The sequence below is a fragment of the Oryzias latipes genome, chromosome 17, assembly GCF_053564925.1.
Source record: "Oryzias latipes strain Hd-rR chromosome 17, Olatipes_Hd-rR_3.1".
Lineage (NCBI taxonomy): Eukaryota > Metazoa > Chordata > Actinopteri > Beloniformes > Adrianichthyidae > Oryzias > Oryzias latipes.
In genome coordinates this window covers 36,033,084-36,044,228 of record NC_136253.1, presented here as the reverse complement: position 1 = coordinate 36,044,228, position 11,145 = coordinate 36,033,084, and positions in this window count along the sequence as shown.

Genomic DNA, 11,145 nt, shown 5'->3' with positions numbered 1-11,145 from the left:
TTCCTGTTTCCAGGATGAAAACAGGACAGTACCAGGACAGAACCCAGACGGAACCCAGATGGTACCAGCCATGGTTGTTATTGCTGTTAAAAATCTGAATGTCAGATTGAAGCCACAGAAAAAAATCTGTTATTTAAAAGTCAATGACGGTTTTAGTGTTTGCTGAAGGCCACGGATGCTGGATGTGTTTGTACCTCAGAAAGGCTTCTGCGTGTGTGCATGTTTGTGTGTGTTTGTATGGTTGTAAGTAGTGTGTGTTGATATAAACAGCAGTGAGAAATATTATTATGGGATGTCAGTTCATTGAAAAGGTCTCATTACAGCTAATCCTGCAGACTGTACAAGGAGCCCGTTATTGCTGTTCACGTGACACGTGCACGCTCCTCGCTTCAGCCTGACTGTTAGAAATGAGGAATTAGCCAATCAGAGTGTAGTTTGTGTGGACGTCCCACAGACATCCTACAGGTGCCTTCGGAGAGTCAGAACTGCACTCCTGTGTTGATGTGGCCGCTCCTCTCCTTCGACCCTCCACGGACCCGACAACCCAAAAACCCACAGAACCCGTGACTCAGGCTGAAACCTAAGGACGGTCCTGAAGGCAGCTCTGTAATTCTAAGTTCAACTTGACTGTTTCACTCTGTGGACCAGAAATAAAAGAGCAGCTGACATGTGGCCCGATGAAGCGGGATTACAGAGAAAGATTTATGAGTACAACTGTGTGCAGGACGTCTAAGCCCCTCCACCCCCCGGGACACGGCCCACTGAGCCAAACGGAAAACTGAAAGAACGGCAGCAGCCACCGGTCTGTTCTATATTGTCTGCTTTTGGATCAAAGGCCCAAAATGTTTCACAAAAGCTGCAGGGAGGTTAACATCAGAAAATGAATTTAAAAAATCTTCTTAAATCAATTGAAGGAAAAAGCTTTTTCTAAATAAATGCAGGAAGTGTGTGATGCAGCTCTTTAAGAAAACACATTTGCACTAACATATCTATTAATAGGAAGACAATTCCTGTTATGATGTTTTAAACTCTTAAAATGCTTTTTATGCAAAAAAATGCTTTTTATGCATGTCAAACGTACATTTAAAACTGTATTCAGTAATCCATCCATCCATCCGTCCGTCCATCCATCCATCCATCCATCTATCCATCCTTCATCCATCCGTTCATCCATCCGTCCGTCCATCCGTCCGTCCATCCATCTATCCATCCTTCATCCATCCATCCATCCATCCATCCATCTATCCATCCTTCATCCATCCGTCCGTCCGTCCGTCCATCCATCCATCCGTCTATCCATCCATCCGTCCATCCATCCGTCCGTCCATCCATCCATCCATCCGTCCATCCATCCATCCGTCTATCCATCCATCCATCTATCCATCCATCCGTCCATCCATCCATCTATCCATCCATCCGTCCATCCATCCATCCATCCATCCGTCCGTCCATCCATCCATCCATCCATCCATCCATCCATCCGTCCGTCCGTCCGTCCATCCATCCATCCATCCATCCATCCATCCATCCATCCATCCGTCCGTCCGTCCATCCATCCATCCATCCTTCATCCATCCGTCCGTCCGTCCATCCGTCCATCCATCCATCCATCTATCCATCCATCCATCTATCCATCCATCCGTCCATCCATCCATCCATCTATCCATCCTTCATCCATCCGTCCGTCCGTCCGTCCGTCCATCCGTCCGTCCATCCATCCATCCATCTATCCATCCTTCATCCGTCCGTCCGTCCATCCGTCCATCCATCCATCCATCCATCCATCCATCCATCCATCCATCTATCCATCCTTCATCCATCCGTCCGTCCGTCCATCCGTCCATCCATCCATCCATCCATCCATCCATCTATCCATCCTCCATCCATCCATCTTTCCATCCTTCATCCATCCGTCCATCCATCCTTCCATCCATCCATCCATCCATCCATCCATCCATCCATCTATCCATCCTTCATCCATCCGTCCGTCCGTCCATCCGTCCGTCCGTCCGTCCGTCCATCCTTCATCCATCCATCCATCCATCCATCTATCCATCCTTCATCCATCCGTCCGTCCGTCCATCCGTCCATCCATCCATCCATCCATCCATCCATCCATCCATCCATCCATCCATCCATCCATCTATCCATCCTCCATCCATCCATCTTTCCATCCTTCATCCATCCGTCCATCCATCCATCCATCCATCCATCCATCCATCCATCCATCTATCCATCCTTCATCCATCCGTCCGTCCGTCCATCCGTCCGTCCGTCCGTCCGTCCATCCTTCATCCATCCATCCATCCATCCATCTATCCATCCTTCATCCATCCGTCCGTCCGTCCATCCGTCCATCCATCCATCCATCCATCCATCCATCCATCCATCCATCCATCCATCCATCCATCTATCCATCCTCCATCCATCCATCTTTCCATCCTTCATCCATCCATCCATCCATCCATCCATCCATCCATCCATCTATCCATCCTTCATCCATCCATCCATCCGTCCATCCGTCCATCCATCCATCCGTCCATCCGTCCATCCTTCATCCTTCCCACCGTCCATCCATTCATCCATCCGTCCATCCATCCATCCATCCATCCATCCATCCATCCATCCATCCATCCATCCATCCATCTATCCATTCTTCATCCATCCATCCTTCTATCCATCCATGCATCCATCCATTTATCCATCCGTCCGTCCGTCCATCCGTCCGTCCATCATCCATCCATCCATCCGTCCATCCTTCATCCATCCCTCCGTCCATCCATCCATCCATCCATCCATCCATCTATCCATCCTCCATCCATCCCTCCGTCCATCCATCCATCCATCCATCCATCCATCTATCCATCCTCCATCCATCCCTCCGTCCATCCATCCATCCATCCATCTATCCATCCTTCATCCATCCGTCCATCCATCCTTCATCCATCCATCCATCCATCTATCCATCCTTCATCCATCCATCCATCCATCCGTCCATCCATCTATCCATCCATCCCTTGACTGAACCTGCTTCTGGGTCATGTGGTTGCTGGAGCCTATCCCTATGCCCTGGACAGGTCAGCATTCCATCGCAGGGCCTATTTGGTGATCTCTCTCCTTCTTTCACAACAAGCTATTAAACGGTTTCCATGGAAACAACCAAGCTGATTGTTTCATCTGTTCAGTCATGCCCCCCTACTATTGCATATTATAGGTCTAAAGTATAACTTCTGTATTAATGTTTACGTGTTACCTTCACTGAAACAGCTAAACATGTTTTATGTTTACTGAGGACAAATGTGTTTTCCAGAAGAGAAGCAAACGTTGTTCCAGAACGATGAGCGCAGACTCAGTCTCACTGCTCCAAGTATTAACAGCAGCTAAAAGCCACGTCTGACCAAATGGACTCATTCATCCTCTGATTCGGTGTCAATTAGCTCAGAAACAGCGATGACTAAACATCCATTACCTCCCACATGCTTCAACCGCAATGATGAAGCATTGCAGGCGGCGGAAATCCTGACATGAATTTGAGCTGCTGAGAAGACTCACCTCCGTTTCTGTTCCTGATGGATCAGCAGCAGGACTGGCCAGACGTTTGGCTGCTCCTCTGAGGAGATCCTTCTGTATTTCCTGTGAGACCTGGAGCAGTGAACGTCCCACCTGGACCATGAATGGATTGGTGATTTGGCATAAATTCAGTTAGAGTCCCATCAGCTGTCACCCAGCTAGGCCTGTTAACTTGGTTCTCCCCCTTTGACCCCTGCCCTGGGGGAACTTGGAGCTGCAGACGCTCTCAGGAACCCTTTGGTGGTTTAACAACCCCCCCCCCCCCCCCATCCAGCCAGCTTAATGCAGAGAGCCAATCAGAGAGGCTTTGGTTGTGAACTCTCTACCACCAGCCACTGAGGCTCTGCGTGAGCTAGCTTTCACGCTTGGCACGTACCAACCTAACCCGTCTTCTGACTCCGTTCCTCTAGAGCCAGCGGTTTCCCTTCATGACCTCGACCTTTACACCTAAAAGGGCTCACGGGTCCACTTGACCCAGAGGGTGATGAGTGTTGGGTCTCTGCCTGCGTAAAGTTCCTCAGAGCTTCATCTGTCAACCCTGACAGCTGATTTACCTTTCGGTCAGTCCTCCAGAGTCTCCAGAGAGGGATCAGCACCTGTACGCTCCTCACATCTGTCACTTTATTGCTCCACGGCTGTCACAAGTAACCGGGTCTTCCCAGGTAAAGGTGGTCCCATCTACCGATGGATGAGCAGTAGAGCGGGAAATTGAAAAAAAAGTGGAACGGTGGGTTTATGGCTCATCATTTTTATTCTGAATTATTTGCACATGAAGGAAAGTTAGTGCGCCCATTTCAGCCACATGGTTCAAGCGGGCTCAGCTTTCTGACAGGCTGGAATCCCAACAGCAGCATCTGGAATGAAAGAGTTAACAGAGTCTGTCAGGAGACGCGGGCCGGGGCCATTCCTCAGGGGCCCTTCCTCCGGGGCCTTTCCTCCGTAAATTCCTTGTAAATTCTAGATCTGGTGCCCTTGACTTTAAATTCTGTTGTAAAATGTAAAATGGTAAAATGTCTGGGGCTGTGGGTGCCCTTCTTGGGTGGGGCCCTGCGTTGGGCTCTTCCGGTGCGGCGGGGGGGCTGTTCTCCTGGTTGGGCTGGGGCGCCGCTCTCTTTCCCTCTGCGCCTCCCTGCTCTCTGGCTCTGGGGGCCTCGCGGCGGTCCTGCTGGTCCTGGCCTGGGTGGCGGTCTTGGTCGCCCGGGGGGCGGTTGTCCCCTGCCTGCTTCCGTGTGGTGGTGGGGGGTTCCGGCTGCCGCTGCTGCTGCGGTGGGGGTCTGGGTGTGGGGGTGGCTGGGCACTCCTCCTCCTTCTTTTCACATTCCACCATCCATTTTAGAAGAACATAAACACTCACCTGAGCACAGGTGTTAGCTCACCTTTGCACTAATAGTTTGCGTGATTGAATGAATATAAGATTTCACACTAGTTGATTTTAAGGCATAAGTATGCGTGTGAACACTATCTGTTTTGTGTACATGTTGACATGTGGACATTTTTGCAGCTAGCAGGTGTGTTGATAACATTTCAGTGTTTGTGTGGACAGGCCCCGCCCTTTTTGTACTACATTTGAACCGTACCGTAATGATAAACAACCAGTAAACCTGTCTGCTCTATGCTGCTTCATGGTCTTATCCCCCCCTCCCACTATCACCCCCCCCCTCTCTAACGTCCCTCTCTCTAGCGTCCCTCTCTCTTCTTCCCTCCTTTCCTTTTCCGTCCGGTCCAACATCAAAGATTTTCAAACATGGTAGAAATTAATAAAGTTTGGCCTCAATTCCAAAAGGGGTTTATTCAGACATACCTTTGGTTTGTCTGAAGATTAATAACCCCTCTTGTTAAAGTAAAATATGTCCAACACAAGAGGCCCTCAGCTCTCATCTGTCTGCCCAGATGTTGGACAGGACAAGTAAGAAAAAAAAATTCTTTTGTAAAATAAGATTCTTTTTGGTATTATTGCATTTTTAAGTATTTAAAAACAGGTTGTGATTGAACTCTTACAAAAGTCCCGCTGACCCCCCCCCCCCCCCCCCCCCCACACACACATATACAGCTGACTATTGTTAAAGTCACATGACTCTCTGGGTGGATCAGTATTTTGAGAAGGAAACCCTCTTTAAGAAGCACAGTAGAGACCACTTTGTCATTAACCTTTGATGCAGTAAAGCAGAGCGTCTCCACGCTGTATAACATGCAGAACATCCTCCTAGAATTAGCTGGTTGATCATCACATTAGTACAGAATGTGCATCAGTTGTGCCTTTGTGGACACATGGTAACAGGAACATGAATGCATTTCCACCATACCAGCAGTCTCTGGACGGATCCACGTAAAAATCATTAGAATTAATGAATGAATGAATGAAAACTTTATGAAAACTTTATTAATCCCAACAAGGAGAAACTCAGTTCCAGTACATCTCGATGAAGAAGGTCAGACAAACAGCAACACAGGATACACACACACATCTCGAGAGGTTACTGAGGTCAATGCAGCCGAGCGCCTTAGATGACCTGCGCCGGCGCACCTTTGTATAGCATGCAGATGGACCACGAAGGGGGCCGGGGGTTGGGTTTGGTGACAAAAAAAAAAAGTCGTATCCCTACACTGCGTACAATGTGTTGATACAAGAAAAAAACTACACCGTTTAAACACAAATAGCACATATTCAGACAAAGACACAGTACATGAGGCTCAGGGGGGAAACGGTGGTGGACGGGAGTGGGGGGCCCCCCATGAGTCTGTCCGTCAGGTGCAGCTCCGTGAGCCAGGCACATCTTCCGGGCAGCTCACAGAGGAGGTAGGGAGGGGGTTTGGGAAGCCGAGGACAAGCAGGGAGGGGGTGAGTTGCAGTTATCAACCCTCAAGAACAGCTGCTGTAGTCCACTCTGTAGAAGCGGCTTTGTTTTGGTGGAGCCAAGGACAGTTGTCCACAGCTCCTTCGGGGAGTCTGATTAGATTAGCATTAGCTTCTCTGACAGTGGAGAGCTGGCCAACAGAAAACGTTTCATCGTTCACCAGGAAATCCCAAAGCCAGAAGTAAAGATGGAAAAGTCAGATCTTCACAGCAGAGTGACGATTCTGGAGTTCACCAAATGTTTCCATCCGTGCATTTCTGCTTAGCTGCTGCAGAAAGCAGAAGGTGGGATGACCGCTGTACTTTCCAACACGCTGCTTTCTGCAGCTCAGTGACACAATGACAGTTTGTCACTGAGAGGGTGGCACGTGTGTGCACAGCAGCACACACCAGGCACGGTACAGAAATAGCTGATGTGTTTCTCTGAACAGCATGACAGAAGTTTGCTGTGATCCTCTGTGTGCCCTCAGGACAGATATCTGCTGTTCCTCACCGCGCAGCACGCCACTTTCAGCGCCGTCTTCTCTGCTCGAGCACTAACCTATTAGCTCCACGCAAAATGGAAGCTGCCCGCCAACAGAGGAGAGGGGCTCAGGAAGTCTGCAGCTGCACACAGTAAACCCAGTGCAGATTATGCAAAAAAGCATTTGAAATGATTAACAAAACCCTTCAAAAACAATTTTTCATTTTCTCATTTAGAGCATTGTCAGTCAAAACCATAAAAGACGCTACGTTTTGAACTTTCTGTACGTTTGAAGTCACAGAGTCAACAGAAACCTTATTAATATTCTTCTTTCAGGTTCTGGATGCTTCTGTGCAGACCCTGAAAGAACATGGAACCATCTGCTGAAGTTCTGGTCAAGCACCACAGAGGTGGAACGGAGGAGCGGCTTCCCCAGACCGCCGCAGTCCCAGCAAACGTCACGTCAAACGTGAAGAAACAAGAGGGAGCGCTTCAGGAATGAGCTCTGTGGCGACAAAGAGACGGCGAGCTCCGCGCAGAAGTGGGTCAGCCGTGAAGATCTGAAATGCTAAAAAAGCAGTTACTGGGAATTGGATTTGTAATGACTCTGAGTGAAAGTGGAGCTGGGAAAGGGGCCGTTCCTGCACAAGCCCCAGTTTCTAACAACCCCAATGAGACGCCGAGGCGACACAAGGGGGCAGTAAAGGCAGAGCTTCTGGAAACAAAGAGCTCTACGTGAAAAGCCCATTTAATTGTGCTTTATTAAACTTTATTGCTGCTTGATGAGGCCCAGGGCTCTCAGATACGATGTGATTATTTTGTAGTTTGGGGGGACGTTTTACTCCTTCATTTCTCTACTCTGTAAACATTTAATTGAGCAAACTGACAGCCGTTTGAGCCTGGAGGAAGGTGCCACAGAAGCCTAGCTGTTGGAGCCACGAGTCTAAATAATCCCAGCAGTTCTGAGCTGTACAGCAGAGCGAGCAGCTTTCCCGGGGCAACAGGGCAGCCAGTTAACTGCTATTGATTCAGGAATCAGCAGGAGCTCAATGGAGATTGGGATTTGGCGCGTGTCTCTCTTTGCATGTGTGTGTATGCAGGTGTGCATGTGTCTGTGTGCGCATGTGCGTTTCGGTGGATCAGTGTCTGTGCATAGGCGTGTGTGAACATTTGCACGTGTGTGTTTTTGAGTGCTTTTGTGTGTGCATGCACGTACATGCACAAAAGTATAAATGTGTGTGTTCCTGAGTGTGTGTGCATGTATGTGTGTTTTTATGTGAGTGTGTGTGCATGTATGTGTGTTTTTTATGTGAGTGTGTGTGTGCATGTAAGTGTGTTTTTATGTGAGAGTGTGTGCATGTATGTGTGTTTTTTATGTGAGTGTGTGTGCATGTAAGTGTGTTTTTTATGTGAGTGTGTGTGCATGTATGTGTGTTTTTATGTGAGAGTGTGTGCATGTATGTGTGTTTTTTATGTGAGTGTGTGTGCATGTATGTGTGCTCAAGTACATGCACATGCCTGTGTGTTTGTGTGCATTTGCATGCATGTGTGTGTCTGATGTTTTTAAACTGTTAAACCGTACGTTACGACCCCCTCCCCATCTCAGCTGCATCCATGCAGCGGCGTCCGTCCATCTGGACGCCGCCGCCTGCAGACGTCAGGAAACCATCAGGCAGGTTTTTCCCAGTAATTGGCTTCTCTGCTGCTGGACCGCTCAGCCTCCTCACCCCGTCCTCTGAGAGGCACAGTTCAGAATGTTCTCCATCTCCACTCTCACCCTCCAAATAAACACAAACACACCCAAGGTTTTCCACAATCTGAGGAAGAGGAGGAGGCTGTAAATTAGCATAAACTGGGATTATTATGCATGGCTGCCACTTCAAAGATAAACCAATTCTAAAATGTAGAAAAGTCACAGATAATCGACTTTGTTCTCATTTATTTTTCAGATTGTCTCTCTGATATTCCAAAGCATTTGATCCTTTATTTAATCAAAGGGACAACAGAAATGTGGAGGAAACCAAACTTCACTGGAATGAACGACAACCTCCGAACCCCCGACTCTGATGAAGAATTTCAGTTTCTCCACAGCAGAGAAGCTGCTGGTTTCTCCTTTGGTGTGGGAGCGTCACCACCACTTCCTTCATTCAGCCCCTGTACTTTTCAGCAGCCCTCAGAGAAAAGGACCGGATCATTGATGGACTGATGTGGAGCCAGTCTTCAAGAACGTGTTGTGCTGAGGCTTCGAGTCTCCAGGGAGTCTCTGCAGCGTGTTTCTGATCTGGGGGAGAGAACTGGAGAAAACCCACAAACTCCACACAGAAAGGTCCCAGCTGGGATTTGAGCCAGGACCTTCTTGATAAGAGTGCTAACCACTACACCACAGTGCAACCCTCTTTTCTTTTCAAGTAATGCCCTAAAAGATATGAAGTGGAGAAAAAGTTTGTACCAAGAAGCTTTTGAGTTTCTGTTCACACCTGAACATGGCTGAACTTTCCTTCATGGAGCTGGATGGAAGCAGGTTAGTTCAATTCTGACACTTTTACATCCTTTTGTTGATTAATGTGCAGCATCTGTGACGCGTAAATGAAATTCCCTCAAAGCCCATTGGTGTGAAAAATTACAAAATGTCAGGAGCTTTGAAGCCTGATGACTGAGAGGATGGCTGACGTCTTTGTGGTTGATGGTTGTTGAGCCGTCTTTGGGTTCATTGGGCTCTTCTGGAATAATCTCAGGTTAGGATTAGGCTTAGGGTCATAAAAAAGCAGAAAACAGCAGGAAACATGTTCCAAGTCAGTCAGGATTTGGCAGCTGCAGCACAAAAGTGAAGACTTTGACCTCTGCTAAATGTTTTCCAGTTCAATTAGAAAAGAAACAAACCCTCTGGGACGAAGGAGGACTTCTCCTTCCTAGAGTAGTTCTGCTTTTTACAGTCTGCTTTCTCAAATCAGCAACGCTAATTCCTGACGGAGAGTCACTTTACACGTTCAGCTGGACGAGTTCCCAAACCGGAGCATCTGTGATGGTTGTAAGGCTGTGTCCTTGACTGTCCTGTTCACCTGTTCTGGTGAAACGCGTTTCCTGTTTGTGAGGGACTGAGCGGCCAAAGGAGGACAAGAGAAACTTATCACAAATGAAGGAGAAAATGTACAAACCGGGTCCTCAAAAGAGGAACAGAACCAGAACCAAGTCAGGCAATTAACTAAAGTTGAACGTCACAAACTGAACAGATGGAGTCTCAGAAATAAATGGATGTAAAAATGTAAAACCCATCAGAGAGCAGAAACTGTGTCTGATCACAGCAGCCGACAAACATGGAGGAATCGTACGACTTTAACAAGAACAACTCAAAACAAAGAAAAAACGTCCACAAAGACAGATGGACATAAATGCATGACAAAGAATGACCTGTGCTTTTAATGCACTGCACACTCTGAAGAGGCCATGTGGTTTTCCTGTGAATGTGAATGTTGGATGCTAATTTTATCTCTTTACGTTTCGTTACAGTAGAAAGTCTGTTGATTTACATCCAAGGTTTTGATCAACAGTTTAGCGACTGTTTAACTGTCGAACTCTTCCTGCTTTTTGTGTTACATGTCGCTTTCACACCCACAGCCACATCCACACCCACACCTACACCTGCAGCCACAGCCACACCCACACCCACAGACACAGACACACCCACAGACACACCCACAGATATACCCACACCCACAGACACATCCACACCCACAGCCACACCCACAGACACATCCACACCCACAGCCACAGCCACACCCACAGACACATCCACACCCACAGACACATCCACACCCACAGACACATCCACACCCACAGCCACACCCACATCCACACCCACAGCCACACCCACATACACATCCACACCCACAGACACACCCACAGACACACCCTAAGACACACCCACAGATACACCCACAGGCACATCCACAGCCACACCCACAGACACACCCACAGCCACACCCACAGACACACCCTAAGACACACCCACAGCCACACCCACAGACACACCTACAGACACACTCACAGTCACAGCCACACCCAGAGCCACACCCACAGACACACTCACAGTCACAGCCACACCCACAGCCACACCCACAGACACACTCACAGTCACAGCCACACCCACAGCCACACCCACAGACACACCCACAGACACACTCACAGTCACATCCACACCCACAGACACATCCACACCCACAGACACACCCACAGACACACTCACAGTCACAGCCACACC